Here is a 21,303-nt window from a genome sequence, read left to right as displayed (position 1 = left end):
GCCATTGTCATAAAAAGCCATTGCACCTTGTGTCTGGGAGAATTTAAACCAATATAGCCAAACTCACTGGCCCTCCAAGCTGCATACGACAATCTTCAGAAGTTCAAAAGCCAGAGCACACCTGCCAGGAGCCAGGGCTCAGGGCTTCAGCCCTACTCCCGCTGTAGCCCTGAGCCCCGGCAGGTGCGACCCATAGGGCTGAAGCCACGAGCCGCTCCTCCCCACTTGACAGAAGCCCATACCCCACCCCACCCCCACTGCAAGGCAGAGGTCCCGAGCTCCCCCTCCCCAGTCTGGTAGGGAGAGAATGGGGGTGGGTGGAGGGGAGCTGCACTTTAATGGTAAAAGAGCCGCATGTGGCTCGCAAGCCACAGTTTGGCCACCCCTGCAATATAATATGTCAGCTGAGCAAGAATCAGGGTAAAAAACAGTAAAAGCTTTTAGCAACTCTTTATTTTCCTACTAAAATGCTTATGTGCCTTTGGCCAAAGAGTAATACGTTTAGTAGGGTTAGAAAGGAATGTCCCATGGGTTCAGATTTATAGAAGAATAGTTATGCCTCCCACAAAACCAAGGTGTTGATTTAGATGCAATAATTTTCTGTCTGTGAAGTCAAATACACACAGGAATCATACTTTTCCTATCATGGTATGAAAGCATGACTTTTTCCTGAGTCAAGAAATCCTGAAATCCTTGCCACATTGCAGTAAATGGCAAAACTCTCATTGATTTTAACATGGCCAGGTATTCACCCCTGGGTTTAACAGATACTATTCCAACAAAAACTAGCCAGTGTGTATTACTCTTCTTGTAGATATGGAAGAGCAAGACATTATTTAAAAATATTATTTTAAGCCTCACAGATTTTCTGTCAGTTGTGAATATCAATAGTGTTTCTGTATTTTGTTACAGTTTTCACCATATGAACATCATCCACAGTTTGTATCTCAAAGAATTAGTTACATGTATACACATGATGTATATATAATCTGTATATTAAATAGAAGATGATGGGGCCCTTACTTTCACCTGCATCCTAATTGTGTGAGACTTACTGAGAGAGATAATTGCCTTGTTGTTAGCAACATTTCTTTCTCTCTGAAGTGCTAGATCTTCCCTCCATCTCTGCTAAGGTAATATAATTAATATTGTAGTCTCTGTTGCAGTTTCTCCAATGTGCACTACAGCTGTGTGACATATTAATTATGTTAATATACCTTTAAGAAAAAGTCTGTTGCTGTCCTCTGCAGAGAGAGAAGAAGATTTTTTTCAACACTCAGAAACTCTACCTTTTCTATCTCCCTTCAATCCAGTGACAGTTGGTCAGAATGAAAAGAGAAACTACTGATGGACAGCTTCCTGGAGGGTTATGCACAGCCTTAATAACAGCTCATCTGTAGAGTTATACCCATGGTTACAGCTTGGCATAAAAGGTCTCAGACCATGAGTGATTTAATACATATACCTTTTTAAAGTTTGGATCTTTGTTGTAAGTTGTATAAATGCTGAGAATGAGAAATGTTCTAGTTGCTGCAAAGAGGCTTGTATTCTAAAAAACAAGGCAAAAATCCTTATGCAGATATTTACACTCTTTTGTGGTTTATTTTTCATGCATTGTACATTCTTATAACCCTCTTCCCCACCCTCAGATACAATCCCACTTTGTTCATTACTTCACTTACTACCACAATGGGGATGCACTTTTAGCACAGTGCATTCTACAGCCTATTTTAGTGCCAGATTGAGTTACAAGGCTTTTGTAAGTGATGACAGCCACATCAGAGAAGCATTTACTGTTCCCAATTCTTCAGGATTGGGGGCAAGGTTAGATTAGCTGCACTCTGCCCTGAATTTACTTGCTGTGGATCCAGAGCATGTGGAACAGGTTGAGAGGAGATATTATATTACCCACCTCACAGAATACCACATGGGAAAGGAGACAAAAGGTCACATCCTCAAGATGCTGGGAGGGAATGAGCATAGTAGGCCCTTTTCTTCCTCCAAAACAGACAGCCAAAGGATAGAGGACAAGTCCTGTTGTGGAGAAGGAGTCCTGCCTAGGCTGAAGTGTCGCTCAGGTTTGTGGACTAGTCAAAAATATTTTTAAAATTGAAAACAATTATGAGCCAAATCAACCAGATGGAAGAATTTAAAATCAGAAAAATGTGAATGGTAACTGGGAATCGTTTAAGAACTCCTTACTAGTTGCCCAAAAAGCCACAATCTCACAATTGAGGAGGAAGTCTGTATTGGGTACTGGTTTAAAAAAACCAACACAAACCTGGTTTACAGGGCAAGTGAAGACACTTGATATATACTTGAAGAACACTTGAAGATATATATATTTGTCTTAATTTGCCCTGTAAACCTGATTTGTTTCATATATATGGGAGAAAAGGAAAGTTTATAATAATGAATATAAATCAGAAGTTAGGAATTGTAGAATATTGATAAGGGAAGCCAATAGACACAAGGAGAAATGTATGGTTAGCAGAGCTATGACAATAAAAAGGATTTTTTTTTTACATTGTGGCAGGGCCCACTCGTTCCTGCCTCTGCTCAAGTCCAAAAATAGCTTCGAGACCTTTTTTCTGGTAAAACATCCCTGCAGTTTATCTACAACACGGGTTGGCAACGTTCGGCACGTGACTCGCCAGAGTACTTACCCTGGCGAGCCACGTGCCAAACATTGCCGACCCCTGATCTACAAGATTGGTTTCTACCACCCTTATATATTATATAGTTTTATCTCTACAGTCCTAAGGAGCTCTCCACTCCTGAGGCAAGCAGGGAAGAGCAACCTCTCTTGCCCTGTCTCTCTATCTGCTTCCTCCCATCCTACTTCCTTCCGGCCTAATTAGACTCTTAGCTCTCCCCAGCCCATCAATTAGGCACAACTCTTCTTAATGTGGTCATTAATTAGAGCTGCAGTTACCAGAGTTTTTGCACCCTCCCATCATCAGGAACTCAATAGGTGCTGTTGCCCAATACTCTGTTACATAAATATATTAGGAACAAAAGAATCCTGACAGTAGTATTAGTACATTACTAGATGGAAATGGTAAAATTATCAATAATAATGAAGAAAAGATAGAAGTGTTCAGTAAATATTTCTGTTCTGTATTTGGGGGGAAAACAGATATAGTCTCATCATATAGTGATGATAATACTCTTTCTATTTCACTATCTCTGGAGAATGTTAAACAGAAGTTACTAAAGTCAGACGTTTTTAAATCAGTAGATCCAGATAACTTGCATTCAAGATTTTTAAAAGAGCTGGCTGAGGAGATTGCTGGATCATTAATGTTGATTTTTCAACAAGTCTTGGATCACTGGGAAGTTTCAGAAGGCTGGAAGAAAGCTAATGTTGTGCCAGTTTCTATAAAAGTGATGACTGGGGTTATTAGAGGCCTGTCAGCCTGACATTGATCCTGTGCAAGGTAATGGAGGGGCTGATATAGGACTTAATTAATAAAGAAGTAAACGCAAGTAATGTGATTAATGCAAATCAACATGGGTTTATGGAAAATCAATCCTGTCAAACTAACTTGATTTTTTTTTTATGAGATTACAAGTCAGGTTGATAAAGTTAATATTGCTGACATGATAAACTTCAGTAATGCCTTTGACTAGTACTGCACAACATTTTTATTAAAAACTAGAATATAAAAGGAACATGGCACACATTAAATGGATTAAAAATTGGGTAACTGATTGGTCTCAAAATGTAACTATAAACAGGAAATCATCTCCAGAGTGTGTGTTTCCAGTGGGGTCCGGCAGGGATCAGTTCTGGGCCTTACGCTATTTAACATCTGGAAGAAAATATAAAATCATCACTGATCAAGTTTGCAGATGACACAAAAATTGGAGGAGCCGTAAATAATGAAGAAGACAAAACACTGATTCAGAGTGATCTGGATTGCTTGGTAAACTGAACACAAGCAAACAATATGGATTTTAATAGAGATAAATGTAAATATATACATCTAGATACAAAAAATGTAGGCTAGACATACAGGATGGTGGATTCTAGCCTGGGAAGCAGTGACTCTGAAAAAGATTTGGGGGGGTCATGATGGATAATCAGCTGAACATGAGCTTCCAGTGTGACGCTGTGACCAAAAGAGCTAATGCAATACTAAAATGCATAAAAACAGCGGAATCTTGGGTAGGAAGATAGAGGTTATTTTAGGTATTTGGCACCGGTGTGACTGATACTGGAATACTGTGTCCAGTTCTGGTACCCACAATTCAAGAAGAATGTTGATAAGTTGGAGCAGGTTCAGAGAAGAGCTATGAGAATGATAAAAGGATTAGAAAACATGCCTTATAGTGCTAGAATTAAGAACTCAATCAATTTAGATTAACAAAGAAAAGGACAAGGAGTGACTTGATTACAGTCTATAAGTACCTACATGGGAAATAAATACTTAATAAGTGGCTCTTCAATCTAGCAGAGAAAGCTTTAACATGATCCAATGGTTGTAAATTGGAGCTAGATAAATTCAAACTGGAAATAAGGCTGTGACAATGCGGTTCTGGCGGAACCCAACTGAGAGTGCCAACTCAGGACAAATTGCTCAAACAGGGCAGTTACAGCCCAAGGCTGGGGTTTTTCCACCTCTAAGGCAAACCAAACCAGCCAGACTAGGAGGACTTCGGTCTCACCCCACTGGCTAACCGCAAGTCTCACAAGCAATCTCCTTAGACACTCCAGTTTCCCAGTATCCCCGCCAGTGCCACTCGTTATGGGGACAAATGGTTATGAAAACCAATACCCCAGTAAAAGAAAAAGGTTCTCCTGATCCCAAAGGATCAAGCCCCAGACCCAGGTCAATATACAAATCAGATCTTACCCACAAATCACGCTGTTGCCAATCCTTTAGAATCTAAAATCTAAAGGTTTATTCGTAAAAAGAAAAAGATAGAGATGAGAGTTAGAATTGGTTAAATAGAATCAATTACATACAGTAAAGGCAAAGTTCTTGGTTCAGGCTTGCAGCAGCGATAGAATAAACTGCAGGTTCAAATCAAGTCTCTGGAATACATCCCCCGCTGGGATGGGTCCTCAGTCCTTTGTTCAAAGCTTCAGCTTGTAGCAAAGTTCCTCCAGAGGTATGAAGCAGGATTGAAGACAAGATGGAGATGAGGCATCAGCCTTATATAGTCTTTTCCAGGTGTAAGAACACCTCTTTGTCCTTACTGTGGAAAATTACAGCAAAATGGAGTCTGGAGTCACATGGGCCAGTTCCTGCATACCTTGCTGAGTTACAAGGCATATCTGCCTTCTCTCAATGGGTCCATTGTATAGCTGATGGTCCTTAATGGGCCATCAAGCAGGCTAGGCAGAGCTAACACCAATTTGTCTGGGATGTCACCCAGCAGCATAGCATAAGTTTGAAATACAGACAGTATAGAGCCAATATTCCTAACTTCAACTACAAAATTGATACACACATATAGACAGCATAATCATAACTAGTAAACCATAACCTTGTCTTAGACACCCCATTTGACGCCCTTTACACAAGATCTGGGTGCCACTACAGGACCTTGGTTGCAACAATGATCTATATGGTCCCAGATTATATCAATAACGTCACAAAGGCATACATTTTTTTAACAAGCAACAGAGAGTCCTGTGGCACCTTTAAGACTAACAGATGTATTGGAGCATAAGCTTTCGTGGGTGAATACCCACTTCGTCAGACGCATGTAATGGAAATTTCCAGAGGCAGATATAAATATGCAGGCAAGAATCAGTCTGGAGATAACGAGATTAGTTCAATCAGGGAGGGTGAGGCCCTCTGCTAGCAGTTGAGGTGTGAACACCAAGGGAGGAGAAACTGCTTTTGTAGTTGGCTAGCCATTCACAGTCTTTGTTTAATCCTGATCTGATGGTGTCAAATTTGCAAATGAACTGAAGCTCAGCAGTTTCTCTTTGGAGTCTGGTCCTGAAGTTTTTTTGCTGTAAGATGGCTACCTTTACATCTGCTATTGTGTGGCCAGGGAGGTTGAAGTGTTCTCCTACAGGTTTTTGTATATTGCCATTCCTGATATCTGACTTGTGTCCATTTATCCTTTTACGTAGTGACTGTCCAGTTTGGCCAATGTACATAGCAGAGGGGCATTGCTGGCACATGATGGCATATATAACATTGGTGGACATGCAGGTGAATGAACCGGTGATGTTGTAGCTGATCTGGTTAGATCCTGTGATGGTGTTGCTGGTGTAGATATGTGGGCAGAGTTGGCATCGAGGTTTGTTGCATGGGTTGGTTCCTGAGTTAGAGTTGTTATGGTGCGGTGTGTCGTTGCTGGTGAGAATATGCTTAAGGTTGGCGGGTTGTCTGTGGGCGAGGACTGGCCTGCCTCCCAAGGTCTGTGAAAGTGAGGAATCATTGTCCAGGGTGGGTTGTAGATCACTGATGACTAACACAGCTACCCCTCTGATTTTTTTAACAGTGAGAGTAATTAACCATTGAAATAATTTACCAAGGGATGTGATGGATTCTCCATTACTGACAATTTTTAAATCACTATTGGATGTTTTACTAAAAGCTACCTTCTAGGAATTATTTTGGGAAAGTTCTATGGCACGTGGAATGCAGGAGGTCAGATTACATGATCACAATAGTCCCTTCCGGCCTTGGAATCTTTGAAATTCCAAGAGGTTCATCGAAAAGTTAATTGAAACTGAATCTCAGTGAACCCTGGGCTTGTAACCAAATGAGATTAGTTTAATCTAGCATCAGGCTTTGCTGTGAAAGTTTCACACAGTTCTAGTTGTAATCCTCTGAAAACTTAGTTTCAAAGTGATATACAACCTCAGACATACATAAAGTTTTGTGAAATATCATTGTCTCTATTAACAATAGGAAAAGCTTCTTGGAAAATATTGCTTTGTCTATGTTGTATGATTATTCTTTTCCTTCCTCACTATAAGCTTTTCATTTAAATTCACCCCTAACCTAAAAGATATTCCTCACTTTGATCCAAGGACAGAGATGTCATATGCTCAGAGGCTTGCTGTAGACTCTAATTGACTTTCCTACAGTATATACTACTCATGGGGTACAGAGTCAAAACTTGGAGATAAAAGATTTAAATATTGTACTTAAAATGGTTATATATAAGACTGCCCAATAAGAGTTAAGTGCACAGTAAATCCAGTCAACTACAAGCATTAATTATTTTTAGTGATCAATGAATTCTTCACCTCACTCTTTTCCTTTAAAGGATAACTGCAAATTTTGTGTCTGTGCCCTTTACTGCTCCTTCCTTATATATAAAGAGTCACACGGGCTAATTTTTTTAAATGCTGCTTTTTTCCCCTTTCTTTCCAGATTAGAAATTTTAGCAGCTCAGACTTTCCAATTTCTACTGAAGAACGTTGGCATTGGTATTTCAGGACCAGACTATTCACATACATAAATGCTTGCAAGACCCAGCTCTAGAATTGTGCAGTATATGGACGGGCCCAAACCAAAACCTTGAATCCAAATGTTCCACATGTGAGCAATCCCATGTGAGGTCAATGGGTCTACTCATATTTGTAAAGTTAAGTATGTATGTAAATGTTTGTATTCTCAGGACCTAATTTTGGGCCCATTTCTACAAATAAAGCAGTGGATATTGCAGCTGCCACTAGACAGAAACCCTTCTCTCTCTCTCTCTCCTCTTATATCCAGGGGTGAAAGTAAAACCAGTGACTTACCGGTACGCTGGGGCCAGCTCTGGTCCTGGGAAGGGGCGGGGCCTAGGGCAGAAGGGGTATGGCTGAGGGAGTCAGAGCCAGCCCCAGCCCACCTTGTAAGGTAAGCCCCCCCACACACACACACCAGGGTAGCAGCAGTAGCCCAGGGCTCCGGGGGCTATTTAAAGGGCCCGGGGCTCCCCTGCTTCTACCACCCTGGCCCTGTAAATAGCCACGGGCGCCCTGGGGAAGCAGCGGGGCTCCAGCGGCTATTTAAAGGACCGGGGTGGCAGAGGCAGCTGGAGCCCTGGGCCCTTTAAATAGCCCTTAGAGCCCCCCGCTACCCCTGGGCTCTGGGGGCTATATAAAGGGCCCGCGGCTCCCCTGCTTCTACCGTTCCGGCCCTTTAAATAGCTGTGGGAGCCCTGGGGAAGCAGCGGGGCTCCCGCGGCTATTTAAAGGACCGGGGTGGCAGAGACAGCTGGAGCCCCGGGCCCTTTAAATAGCCCCTGGAGCCCCCCACTACCCCAGGGCTCTGGGGGCCATTTAAAGGCCCGCGGCTCCCATGCTTCTACCACCCCGGCCCTTTAAATAGCCGCCAGAATCCTGGAGTAGTGGTGGTGGGGCTCCGGTGGCTATTTAAAGGGCCGGGGCGGTAGGAGCAGCGGGAGCCCTGGACTTTTTAAATAGCCCCCAGAGCCCTGCAGCCCTACCCCAGGGCTCCAGCAGTGGGGCTCTGGTGGCAATTTAAAGAGCCTGGGGCTCCAGCCCCTGCTGGGAGCCCCAGGCCCTTTAAATTGCCCCCTGGGGAAGCCGGGCCGCCCCGGTACGGCGTACCGGGTTACTTTCACCTCTGCTTATATCCCACTGTGGATGATTGTAACTTCAGAAAACAACAGTCTCCACCTTGAGAAATCAGCAGTCAGACATGGAAAAAAGGTGAAAATGAAGAAGTCCAGTTAACACACAAAATCCTCCAAATCTTACTCTGCAGGGCTGGAAAATTGTGTGATTGAGAGGAGGAGCCAGGTGATCTGACAAGCACTTGTATTGCTTCAGTACCTCTCATGTCACTTTCTAGCTTATCTGCCTGACTTTCTTCTTCCATCTTTGACAGCAACAAGTCTCAAATCAGTGAGAGGAGAAGCACTAAAAAAGTTGCTCTCCTATTTTACAAATATTACCATACCAGTGCAAAGAGAAATGTTGCCAGCCAACCATTCTTATAAGATATGATATTTTTAATAAATGGATAGGGTGAAATTATCAACAATAACAATATGCTTAGACAGTGAGGGACCATAACACTGACTGTCCATTGTATGGCTACATTGTATGGCTTTATTCCAGCCATCTAAAAGCTCCACAGGGTTATTACTGATCTGGTGCAGCCAGGTTAATTGCTGGGCAATGTCTTCTCCTGACTTCAAGTCCAATCTTCAGACCTTGATGTGCAAGGACTTTATCTCCAAGGCAGGCAATAGATTGGCTCTGATTATTGCACAAAACAGTAAAGACACAAAATTATTAATGCTATCAAATTAGACCAATCATGTACTGTCTATTACAAAGTCCAGTGGGCTCCATAACTTAAAATCTTTTCTTAGTGAAGTAGTTTGTAGTTTTAAATCTTTACATAGTAAAATTGATTGGCTATGATTTTATGAGACTGGAAAATCTTTAAAACTAGAAAATTGCAATTATATTACATTAAAACAGTAGATTCCTATCAGGATTTTGCTGTCTGAACGCCTTTTCTACTGTCTTGACAGAAGATGTACAATATAGAGCTGAAGAAAAATAAATCACACTCTAGAACCGCAACTTTGGTTTCCCAGATTTGAGAGTGCAGTTATTTTACCATACCCAGTTCACAATGGAATTAACAACAGCCACCCTTTCAAAAAGCTTGGCTCTCATAGGCTTCATCTTCTTATCTCTAGAAATAAAGTCAAGGCAGAGACCAGACAAATGAAACTAGCTGACCTTTGGTCATTATAATTCATTTTCACCTGTCCTGTAACCATAAAATAACATATTCCCCCTCCCCAAACACTCTGATCCTGCATCACTGATGTCAATGAGATTCTTGTCATTCACTTCAAAGGGAGCAGAATGGAGGCCTACTAGAGTAGTGTATAAATAATGCCAGGCTGATCTTAATGTCACATACAATCCCTCTCAGATGATCTTGGCTAGCCTTCCACTGGCTTACTTTATATCCCTTTTCTAATGAGCCCCTTAATAAGCCCCTTGGGTGCCTACCCAGGGCTGGCTCCAGGCACCAGCTTGCCAAGCAGGTGCTTGGGGCGGCCACTCCGGAGAGGGGCGGCACGTCCAGCTATTCAGCGGCAATTCGGCGGACGGTCCCTCACTCCTGCTCGGAGCAAAGGATCTCCCGCCGAATTGCCGCCGCAGATCGCGATCGCGGCTTTTTTTTTTTTTTTTTGCGCTGCTTCGGGCGGCAAAAACCCTGGAGCCGGCCCTGTGCCTACCTTACTGTAGATATCCCTGTCACAAGTTCTTTATATTATATGTCTTCATAAATGCCCCACAACTCTCCTTTCCCAACACAGCCACACAAAGAAACCCACTAAAAGCTGTTAGAACAAGACATTTTGGAGATATGATGAGCTTTGAAAAGTTCAAAAATTTTCTGACACTCAAGCATAAGGAAGTATTTGAAAAGCTATAAATTTAAAATACCTTGTCTTGCAACTTCTCAAGACTATTCTACCCAGCGTTAAGATGTGATATGTGAAGTAGTAATGTCAGAAGGAGGGGGGGAAATATTTAAAAACCTAATGTGCCTTTAAAAATTATTTTAAACTAACCTGAGACCACAAACATTAAATTGCTTTAATTATAGTCATCTGGTTATTGCAAAACATCACTACCAGGCAGAGATAAAGTTATTTGAGTGTCTTAACTATGCATTTCTTAACTTAAAACTTCAGATTTCTTTTAAGTGTAGCCTTGACTCTGCATTTTCTGAGTTTATTATGTTTGGGCTTTGGGAAATTAAAACTTCCCTTTAATGTTATTTTATTATCAAGTTAGTGATACATACTCTTAACCTTAGCTCCATCTTAACATAGTTGTGTTTGTTTGTTGTTTGGGGGGCGTTGTTTGTTTTTTGTCTCGGAATTATAGAAAGTTGGATGCTTGGCCTCATACTTGACTAAGATTCAATTAATTTTTTGATTTTACTTTAAACTACAGATATTCAAAGCGTAAAAATGCATTTTATAAATAAGGAACAACTGAGTGTGGGGATGTATAGCTCCCCAATTGTTAGCCATGGTTACGGCAAACTGTTTCCATTGGCAGCGAGGCAGGAGCTGTTTACACCCCCACGTCTGTGTTTGGGAAAACCCTTTGGCTGATTTGATTGTACCCTCGCAGCTGGTGTTCACGCGCTCAAGAGATGGGTCCGTTATCTTGTGTGCATGTATACTGCCTGGCTTTTCTATGCGCAGGAATGTAACCACTAAGAAGTGTTGTAAACAAAGTAAGGAGAGAAATAAAAACCCCAGGAAAAGTTTTCCTGGAGGCTTTTGGCTTGAAGCTTGTGAAGCTCTCTAGCTACCACAAACCTGGTGCTCTATTTCCTTTCCTGTGTCGTCACCACAGCTGGTGACCCCGACGTGATACCCCTCTACTCACCGGCTGGATACGCCGAGCGCGCCCCGCGGCTGTTTGCCGCCCCTTAATTCGTGAGTATGGGGGGGGGACTTTCCAGTGCCCAGAAGGAGCACGCAAGAGAGTTACAAAAGATTATACGGCAACAATCATGTATCGTTGTCCCGGTCGCTCATATTGAGGACCTTCTAAGGGAAATAGATTGCCAGTGCCCCTGGTATCCAGACTGCGGGTCATTACAGCTTTCTGATTGGATACGGATTGGGATCACCTTGTTTAGTGAACCCCGTGCCCCAGTTCAGCACCTGCTGCTCTGGCAGCGTTGTAAGGAGGCGCTGGAGGGGGTCGGCCCCGACGGCCCCAAGCCGGTCTCCCTTTTGCCCCCAGGTGATGGGCCACCCCCCTCCTACCCGCAGCTGACCCTCCCTGCGCCGCCGCCCACGGCGGCGCCCCCCTGCCCACCGGTCAGGCGGGGGGGCGCTGTCGCCGCGGCGGTGCGGCGAGCGCGTGAAGCCGGTCTCCTGACCGACGAGGAATCCAGCTGTCGGTTCGAGGCGTTCCCCGTCTCTTGGCGGGATAATGGAAATGGGGGGGAGATAGTGGATTGGGAGGCTCTCCCCTACTCGGTTCTGCACGAGCTCCGCAAGGCGGTTCATGAGACCGGGGTGCGGTCCGCTTTCACCCTGGGGATCATGGAAGGTGTGTCAAACAGTTATTTCTTGCTCCCCCAAGATTGGAAAGACATGTGTCGCATGGTGCTGTCTCCCGCGCAATACGTTGTGTGGGATAGCGAGTACCAGCAAGAGGCGTTTGCGGCAGCAGCACAAGGTGGGGGGGCCTATCTCGCTGAGCAGTTGTATGGCACGGGGAGTTTTCGAGCATCCCCGAGCAGGCGGAGGGCACGCCCCGGGCAGCTTATCCCTGGTGGTCTAGTGGTTAGGATTCGGCGCTCTCACCGCCGCGGCCCGGGCATTTTTGGCAGGAGTGCCGGGCCCCTGGGGGGTGGGGCCGTGATTTATTAACACAGTTTACTGCCACCATCCATAATGATGATTAGGCTTATGGCCCTCCCCCTCCGTTGGCTCACTGACGAGCCCGTATGAGTTGCGCAGTGGCCGCTTCCTCTGGACAAGTTGGAGGCCCTCCAGCACTTGGTCAATGACCAGCTGCAGGCAGGACATTTGGAGGAGTCTACTAGCCCCTTTAATACCCCCATGTTTGTAATTAGAAAGAAATTTGGTAAGTGGCGCCTCCTGCAGGACCTTCGCACCATTAACAAAATTATACAGCCTATGGGTCCCCTGCAGTGTGGTACCCCCAATCCCAACCTTATCCCCTGTGATTACCGGTTATTTGTAATAGATTTGAAAGATTTTTTTTTACCATCCCCCTGCACCCTGAGGACCGGGTGCGTTTTGCCTTCACTGTTCCGGTTTTGAATCATTCCCAGCCCACTCCACGCTATCAGTGGAATGTGCTCCCTCAAGGCATGTTGAATAGCCCCACCTTGTGTCAGCATTTTGTTGCGCAGGCCTTACGGCCCTTCCGCGCAGCACACCCAGATGCCTTAATTTACCACTACATGGATGACATCCTGGTGGCTCACCCCGTCCTCCCTGATGACTGGCTGGACGAACTGCGCCACCAGCTTGCGGCGTGTGGCCTGGTTGTGGCACCGGACAAGATCCAGCGTCAGCCACCCTTTTTGTATCTTGGTCACCGCATGCTCCAGTCATATGCCCGCCCAGTTTGTCCCGAGTTGGTATTGCCCAACCCTCTTACGTTTGTGCAGCTCCAACAGTTATTAGGGTCCCTCAATTGGATTCATCCTTTTTGCCCTCTGACCACCTCCATGCTGTCCCCTCTTTTTTCTGGCCTTCGGCAGGGACGCCTCCCCGGAGATGTCATTCCCTTTTCCCAGGAACAGCGCCAAGCGGTCACCCTCATTAACCGGACCCTGGCCCAAGTGTGGGTCGACCGCCGAGAAAGGGAACAACCCCTTTTTGCCATTTTGCTTCCCACACTTTCACAACCGACAGCTGTCCTTGCCCAGGAGGGGGCGGCAGCGCGTCTTCGTTTAATTGAATGGATTTATTTGACCCACTCCCCTTCGCATACTATTCAGACACTCCCTCAATAGGCCGCAGAGCTGATTTTTAAAGTGCGAGAACGGTCCCGCACCCTCTTGGGTTGGGACCCCATTGCCATTATTGTCCCTATTCCGGCTAAAGACTGGGAACGCGTTGTTTCTTGCAGTGCCACCCTCCAATTGTCTCTTGCTGACTATGTCGGGGAAATTAAATATCACATTCCCCCTGACCCCCGTTTTTCACTCCTACAACAACGTTACCTTCACCTCCGGCCGTCTTTGTCAACCGTCCCCATTGAGGATGCACTTACCCTCTTTACGGACGGCGGCCCAACGCGAGGTGCGGTCAGCTGGCAGGAGCAAGGCACTTGGCAAGTCCGCTTTACCCTGCCTCAGCGTTCCCCCCAGGGCGCAGAATTGGCCGCTGTCATCCTGGCCTGCTGATGCTTCCAGGATGACCCTTTTAATTTGATTACTGATAGTCTTTATGTTACTAATGTTCTTAAGTCTCTTCCAGGTTCCTATGTGTCGCCCTCCTGTGATGACAATTTGTTGGCCCTTTTTCTTACCCTGCAACAGCTTCTTTCCTCCCGCTCTAGCCCACTTTTCGTGGCACATATTCGTAGTCACACCACACTACCGGGCCTATTGACAGAAAGTAACGCGGTGGCCGACCAGGCGGTCAAATCGGTGGCCTCAATTTTTTCCTCCCCAATCGAAAGCCACGCCTTTTTTCATCAGTCCGCCAAGGCCCTTGCCAAGCAGTTTACTCTCCCATTGCATCAGGCGCAGGCCATTGTTCGCCAGTGTGACCTTTGCGCTTCTCTCTCCAATAGCCCGGAGGTAGGGGTTAATCCTCGTGGAACCTCGGCCAACCAGCTCTGGCAAATGGATGTTACACATTTCCCTCCCTTTGCCCCCTGGCAGTATCTTCACGTGTGTGTAGATACCTTTTCCCATTATGTGTAGGTCACCCCCCAGAAGGGTGAGGCCTCTCGTCATGTTATAAATCACATGATTCGCGCTATGGCAATTATGGGTCACCCGTCCCATCTTAAGACCGACAACGGCCCCGCCTACTGTAGCTCGGCCTTTGCCTCCTTTTGTACCACGTGGGACATTATTCACACGTTTGGCATCCCGTATAACCCCACAGGCCAGGCCATTGTGGAACGGGCCAACCGTGCGCTCAAAAAGGCACTGGCCTGCCAAAAACAGAAAGGGGGGATTCCAGTAGGCCTTCCTCCCCGCCAGGAATGGCTGGCTACAGTGCTCTTTACCCTGAATCATTTGAATTTGACCGACAATTACTCTGCGGCAGAACGTCATTTTCGCAGCCACCAGGCCTTGCCCCGCCCCCTTGTTAGATATCGCAAGGCCCCGGATCCTCAGTGGCATGGCCCAGTACCCCTTATAACGTGGGGACGGGGGCATGCTGCCGTTTCTCTTCCTACAGGTCCGTTGTGGGTCCCGGCGCGTAACGTCCGCCTATGGCACGGCGATGGCCTGGCACCAGGGACTGTCGAACCCCATTCCTCAGTTCAATCTACATCTGCAGGATCCCGAGCGTCCTTGCCAGCGCCCCCCGTGGGAGCCCCCGCAGCGCATAACTTGGGGACAGGTTAAAGCCCTCTCATTGCAGGCCGAGCAGCTGCGAGTGCAGCAGCAGCTGGAACCTACCGCAGAAAATTACCTTGTGACATTGTTAGCTTGCCTTAATGCTAATTCACTCCTTATTTTGTGTGTATTGGGGAGTTTCCTGTTGGCCCCTGGTTGCCAAGGCGAACCCCAGATGGAGCAGCGGCTGCAGTTTAACATCTGGGTCCACTGGCAGAAGTATTAAATCAATCTGATTTCTGCCTGGCCATTGCCCCAGACATGCAAGGTCTGTTAAGTACCTGCCTTGTTCCTGTCTGTAAACCACCCAGCAACAACTGGGATGTGAGACAGGGAAAGAAATGTGTTGTTTTAAGTTTACTGATAATAGTAACCGCATACAATAGCAGATTAATATGCTGAAATGTTATGTTTAAGTTATCCGCCAGGACGTTTTTTCTCCTTGGTGGAATTACATTTAGTTATAGCCACCCTTAGAGTGGATAAAGAGCCTTTTATAGTATGGGGTCTTAGTTTTGATTCTTGATGTTTTATTTTGCTGTTTCGTTTAGTGTATACCCAATCTAGTGGCATTGTGTATGCTACCCTGCGAGAGTGCTTTGTTTTAACACCGCATCTAAAACAAAACAGGGGGGGATGTGGGGATGTATAGCTCCCCAATTGTTAGCCATGGTTACGGCAAACTGTTTCCATTGGCAGCGAGGCAGGAGCTGTTTACACCCCCACGTCTGTGTTTGGGAAAACCCTTTGGCTGATTTGATTGTACCCTCGCAGCTGGTGTTCACGCGCTCAAGAGATGGGTCCGTTATCTTGTGTGCATGTATACTGCCTGGCTTTTCTATGCGCAGGAATGTAACCACTAAGAAGTGTTGTAAACAAAGTAAGGAGAGAAATAAAAACCTCAGGAAAAGTTTTCCTGGAGGCTTTTGGCTTGAAGCTTGTGAAGCTCTCTCCTTTCCTGTGTCGTCACCACAACTGAGACCATTTCAAATCCATTTTCATCTCTTTGGGAGGGGCTCCCAAATATTCCATTACCTGAGATTGTGGTCTAATGGGAAGGGTATAGGACTGGAAACCAGAACACCCAGATTCCTGACTCTGCAACTCATTTGCAGTGTTCCTTGGACAAAACATATGACCTATCTGTGCCTCAGCTTCATCAACAGTAAAATGAAGATATTTTCCTCTCCCCACACACCTCTGTAAAGCATTTGGAGATCCTAGGCTGAAAAGTGCAACTCAGTGCAAGATATTTTAATAAGTAATTCTTTCACTATCTGATGTTTTGATAATTAATGTTTTGATAATAATATTGAGAAAATTACAGCCTTTCCTAATACCTTGCAATATTATGTATTTTCATCATTTATATTATACCAGTTTATAGAAATGAGGATCACCTTGTTAAATATGCATCTAATAAATAGTGATGATGTAATTTAAAAAAAATATGACTCCGAAATATGACACAGAAGTGGACAGAGTGAAAAGATGAAAATACTTCAATAAAAACCGAGACAAACACATGTGGTAAGAACCTGCCACGAGACTTTATAATCTCATATAAAAAGGTACATTAATGCACTTCGATTCAGCCTGAATGTTTCATTGCTGAGCTGCTTGGCAATCTTTGCTGCCTTTTGATTAATAAAATAGGATATATCTCTTTCATTAAATGCAATGAGCTTAAGATGTAACGGCATAATATAAAATTAAGGAACATGGGATAAAAGGCTCATATCCACAGAAGCTTTATAACACTGCTTTATTATACAATACATTCTAGGTATTGGAGCTATAAAAAGCTCACTTAACCACTGCTCTCCATTCCCATTAATTATTGCATATTATCATGTATCATCATGCAAGACAAAGATAATTGGCTTTAAAGTGATCTTGAATGAACTGCAGGGAGGCACGCTGACCTTCTGGAGAGGATCAAAGAGCGGAGGATGTGTGTTGGGCAGCAATTTTCTCCTCAGCTGGAGATAGAAAGGGCAGCATGTAGGATCACTAGTTCCTGGGAGAGTGAGCCAGGCTGGCAGGCCTGGGAGTGAGGGATAGTATGAGAAGAGAGTAATGCAAACAAAGGTACTGTTCTGCAATATTACCTGTGGGAAAACACTTGAGCACTTTCAGGTGGCTCATTTGGGACAGCGGCTGAGATAAACCCCTTCAAAATATCTTTAATGCAGACATCTATAAATAAACAATCTCATTTTTAAAGTGTTGGGCCAAGTCAGTGATCTGATTGGGTATTACAGGATTCACACCAATAAACTGCTAACAACATGAGTCTGAATTTGATTATTTGCTATTCTGTGGCCTTCACGTAGGCCATTTTGAGTACTGCAAAACGCTAATTTTACTTTGAAAGCTGTCCCAAATGGGACTCAAGGCACAATTGCTGCCAGAATTGTCTGTCATTCAGGGGGAATGTGTCTGGTGCTACATCCTTTGAGAGGTGCAGCATTGTCCCCTTGTGCACAAGGCCATAGTCCTGCTCACTCACGTCTGGAATGTCTTGTGCTCCAGGGGGCCACACTTAAGGGACCCAGCAGTTGTGCAGGGATACAAAGGAGGGAGGAACAATCTGTCCCTTAGGGCAGTGGTTCCCAAACTTGGTTCGCAGCTTGTTCAGGGTAAGCCCCGGTGGGCTGCGAGATGCTTTGTTTACCTGAGCATCCGCAGGTTCAGCTGCTCGCAGCTCCCAGAGGCCGCGGTTCGCCTTTCCCAGCCAATGGGAGCTGCAGAAAGTGGCGCTGGCCAGGCCACCGCTTTATCCTTAGGGGATAAACTTTGTTTTCTTTAATTAGTGAAAGACTATCTTTTATTAAAGCAGCTATGCTATCCAGAGAGTGTTTTGTTAAAGACCTTTGGCCTCATGATTCACTATATATCATTGTTACAGTAAAATCTATGGCTGGTTTGTTATTCTCACCTATTTGCCCCCATGACAAGATTGACCAGCTGATTTGTTTCACACTTGAAATTTCACGGATGTCAATTGCTTTAAACACCAGGTAGGCCAACAAGGAGATACCCTAACCTATTAAATAATACTCATACAGCCAGAATTTAAACATGACTTTTTTTTTTTTTTTGGTGGTAGCATCAAGGGGCTTCAGTCATAGACCCTAGCATCACTGTGCACACAATGTATTATTCTTTGAATAGCTCTATTTGTCTTAGCCCTGGTCTACACTACGAGTTTAGGTTGAATTTAGCAGCGTCAGGTCGATTTAACCCTGCACCCGTCCACGACCAAGCCTTTTTGTCGACTTAAAGGGCTCTGAAAATCGATTTCTGTACTCCTCCCCGGTGAGGTGTTTAGCACTAAATCGACCTTGCTGGGTTGAATTTGGGGTAGTGTGGATGCAATTCGATGGTATTGGCCTCCGGGAGTTATCCCAGAGTGCTCCATTGTGACCACTCTGGACAGCACTCTCAACTCAGATGCACTGGCCAGGTAGACAGGAAAAGCCCCGGGAACTTTTGAATTTCATTTCCTGTTTGGCCAGCATGGCGAGCTGATCAGCACAGGTGACCATGGAGTCCCAGAATCGCAAAAGAGCATGGACCGAACGGGAGGTACTGGATCTGATCGCTGTATGGGGAGAAGAATCCATTCAGGCAGAACTCCATTCCAAAAGACGAAATGCCAATATATTTGCCAAAATCTCCAAGGGCATGATGGACAGAGTCTACAACAGGGACACACAGCAGTGCCGCATGAAAGTTAAGGAGCTGAGGCAAGCCTACCAAAAAACAAACGATGCAATCGGTCACTCCGGGTCAGAGCCCCATACATGCCGGTTCTATGATGATCTGCATGCAATTCTAGGGGTGGCCCCTACCACTACCCCACCACTGTCCATGGACATCTGCAAAGGGGGAGTCTCACGCAACAGGGATGAGAAGTTTGAAGAGGAGGAGGAGGTTGAGGATAGCGCACAGCAGGCAAGCGGAGAATCCCTTCTCCCCGGCAGCCAGGAACTGTTCATCACCCTGGAGCCAATACCCTCCCAACCCTCCCAAGGTGGGCTCCCGGACCATGAAGCCGGAGAAGGAACCTCTGGTGAGTGTACCTTTGTAAATATAATACAGGGTTTAAAAGCAAGCGTGTTTAATGATTAATTTACTATGCCAAGCCAGTAGCAAGTAGTCTGGAATCATTGCAGAACAAAACCTTGCAGCGAATGGGCCCGGGCTTTGGCTGTTTGCTTTTGGCTGAAAATAAATCATCCCCACGGTTAGCCAGGTGGTGGTGGGGAGGCCCGTTCATGCTGAGCTGTTCGTGTTAGGCTGACAGGGATCTTCCCTGATACTAGCCACGCGGTGGGGTTTGGGGGATGAAGCGATCATCCCAGAGAATTGGGTGGGGGGGTTGGATTGTGCTGCACATTCACCCTAAAACCGCAGCCCCTTCTTTTAAATGGCCAACCCAATGGGCTTTGCTTGGTATGGGAAAGGAGGGTGCTGCTGTTTGAAACCGTTCCCACATATTATGAAGGTTGAAGAAGCCGAAACCCTTTGCCTTGCAAGCCGAATTCTGTTGCCCAGCCAAGCAAATGTGATGTCTCACACCAAACTGGCAAGCACTCAATATAAGAGGCAAAATGCGACCTTGTATCAAAAGCACATGTGCCATGTAATGTGAATCGCTTGATTCACTGTGAAATAGTCTTCCCTTTGTTCTCTAAAATGTAACTTTTTAAATACTACTCTCCCTTTTTTTCCTACCGCAGCTGCAAATGTTTCTACACTCCCCCTATCATCTCTGTCCCCAAGGCTAGCGGAGATTAGAAGGCAAAAAAACCTCACTCACGACGAGATGTTCTCAGAGCACACGCAGTCCTCCCGCGCTGAAAGAGCTCAGCAGAATGTGAGGAGGCAAACAGTGGCAGAGTCCAGGAAAGCGTTAAATGAACGCGATGACAGGAGGGAGGAGCACGCTGAGAGGAGCCAGGATGCAATGCTGAGACTAATGGGGGAGCAAACTGACATGCTCAGGCGTCTGGTGGAGCTGCATGAAAAGCAGCAGGAGCACAGATCACCGCTGCAGCCCCTGTATAACCACCTGCCCTCCTCCCTAAGTTTCATATCCTCCTCACCCAGACACCCAAGAACGTGGGGGGGGGGGGCGCCTACGGGCACCCAGCCACTCCACCCCAGAGGATTGCCCAAGCAACAGAAGGTTGGCCTTCAAAAAGTTTTGAACTGTAGTGTGGTCTTGTCCTTCCCTCCTCCCCTCATTCACCACCCCACCCCACCCGGTGCTTCCCTCCTCACCCACCCCTCCCAGGCTACCTTGTGAGTTTTCCCCCTATTTATATGATGAATTAATAAAGAATGCATGATTTTGAAACAATAATGACTTTTTTGCCTCTGCAAGTGGTGATCGAAGGGGGGAGGTCGGTTGGCTTACAGGGAAGTTGAGTCAACCAAGCAGGGCGGGTTTTCATCAAGGAGAAACAAAGAGAACTGTCACACCGTAGCCTGGCCAGTCATGAAACTGGTTTTCAAAGCTTCTCTGATGTGCAGGGCGCCCAGCTGTGCTCTTCTAATCGCCTTGGTGTCTGGCTGTGCGTAATCAGCTGCCAGGCAATTTGCCTCAACCTCCCACTATGCCATAAACATCTCCTCCTTACTCTCACAGAGATTGTGGAGCACACCGCAAGCAGAAATAACAATGGGAATATTGGTTTTGCTGAGATCTAACCTAGTCAGTAAACTGCGCCAGCGAGCTTTTAAACATCCAACTCCACATTCTACCACCACTCTGCACTTGCTCAGCCTATAGTTGAACTGCTCCTTACTATTGTCCAGGGTGCCTGTGTACGGCTTCATGAGCCATGGCATTCAGGGGTAGGCTGGGTCCCCAAAGATAACTATAGGCATTTCAACATCCCCAACAGTACTTTTCTGGTCTGGGAAGTAAGTTCCTTCCTGCAGCTGTTCAAACAGACCAGAGTTCCTGAAGATGCGAGCATCATGCACCTTTCCAAGCCATCCCATGTTGATGTCGGTGAAACATCCCTTGTGATCCACCAGTGCTTGCAGCACCATTGAAAAGTACCCCTTGTGGTTTACGTACTGGCTGCCAAGGTGGTCCGGTCCCAAGATAGGGATATGTGTTCCGTCTATCGCCCCACCACAGTTAGGGAACCCCATTGCAGCAAAGCCATCCTCTATGCCCTGCACATATCCCAGAGTCACTCCCCTTGATAGCAGCAGCTCAGTGATTGCGTTGGCT

This window comes from Terrapene carolina, unplaced genomic scaffold (assembly GCF_002925995.2).
Source record: "Terrapene carolina triunguis isolate 2854851 unplaced genomic scaffold, T_m_triunguis-2.0 Scaffold33, whole genome shotgun sequence".
Lineage (NCBI taxonomy): Eukaryota > Metazoa > Chordata > Testudines > Emydidae > Terrapene > Terrapene triunguis.
Note: the sequence above shows the minus strand (reverse complement) of the source record.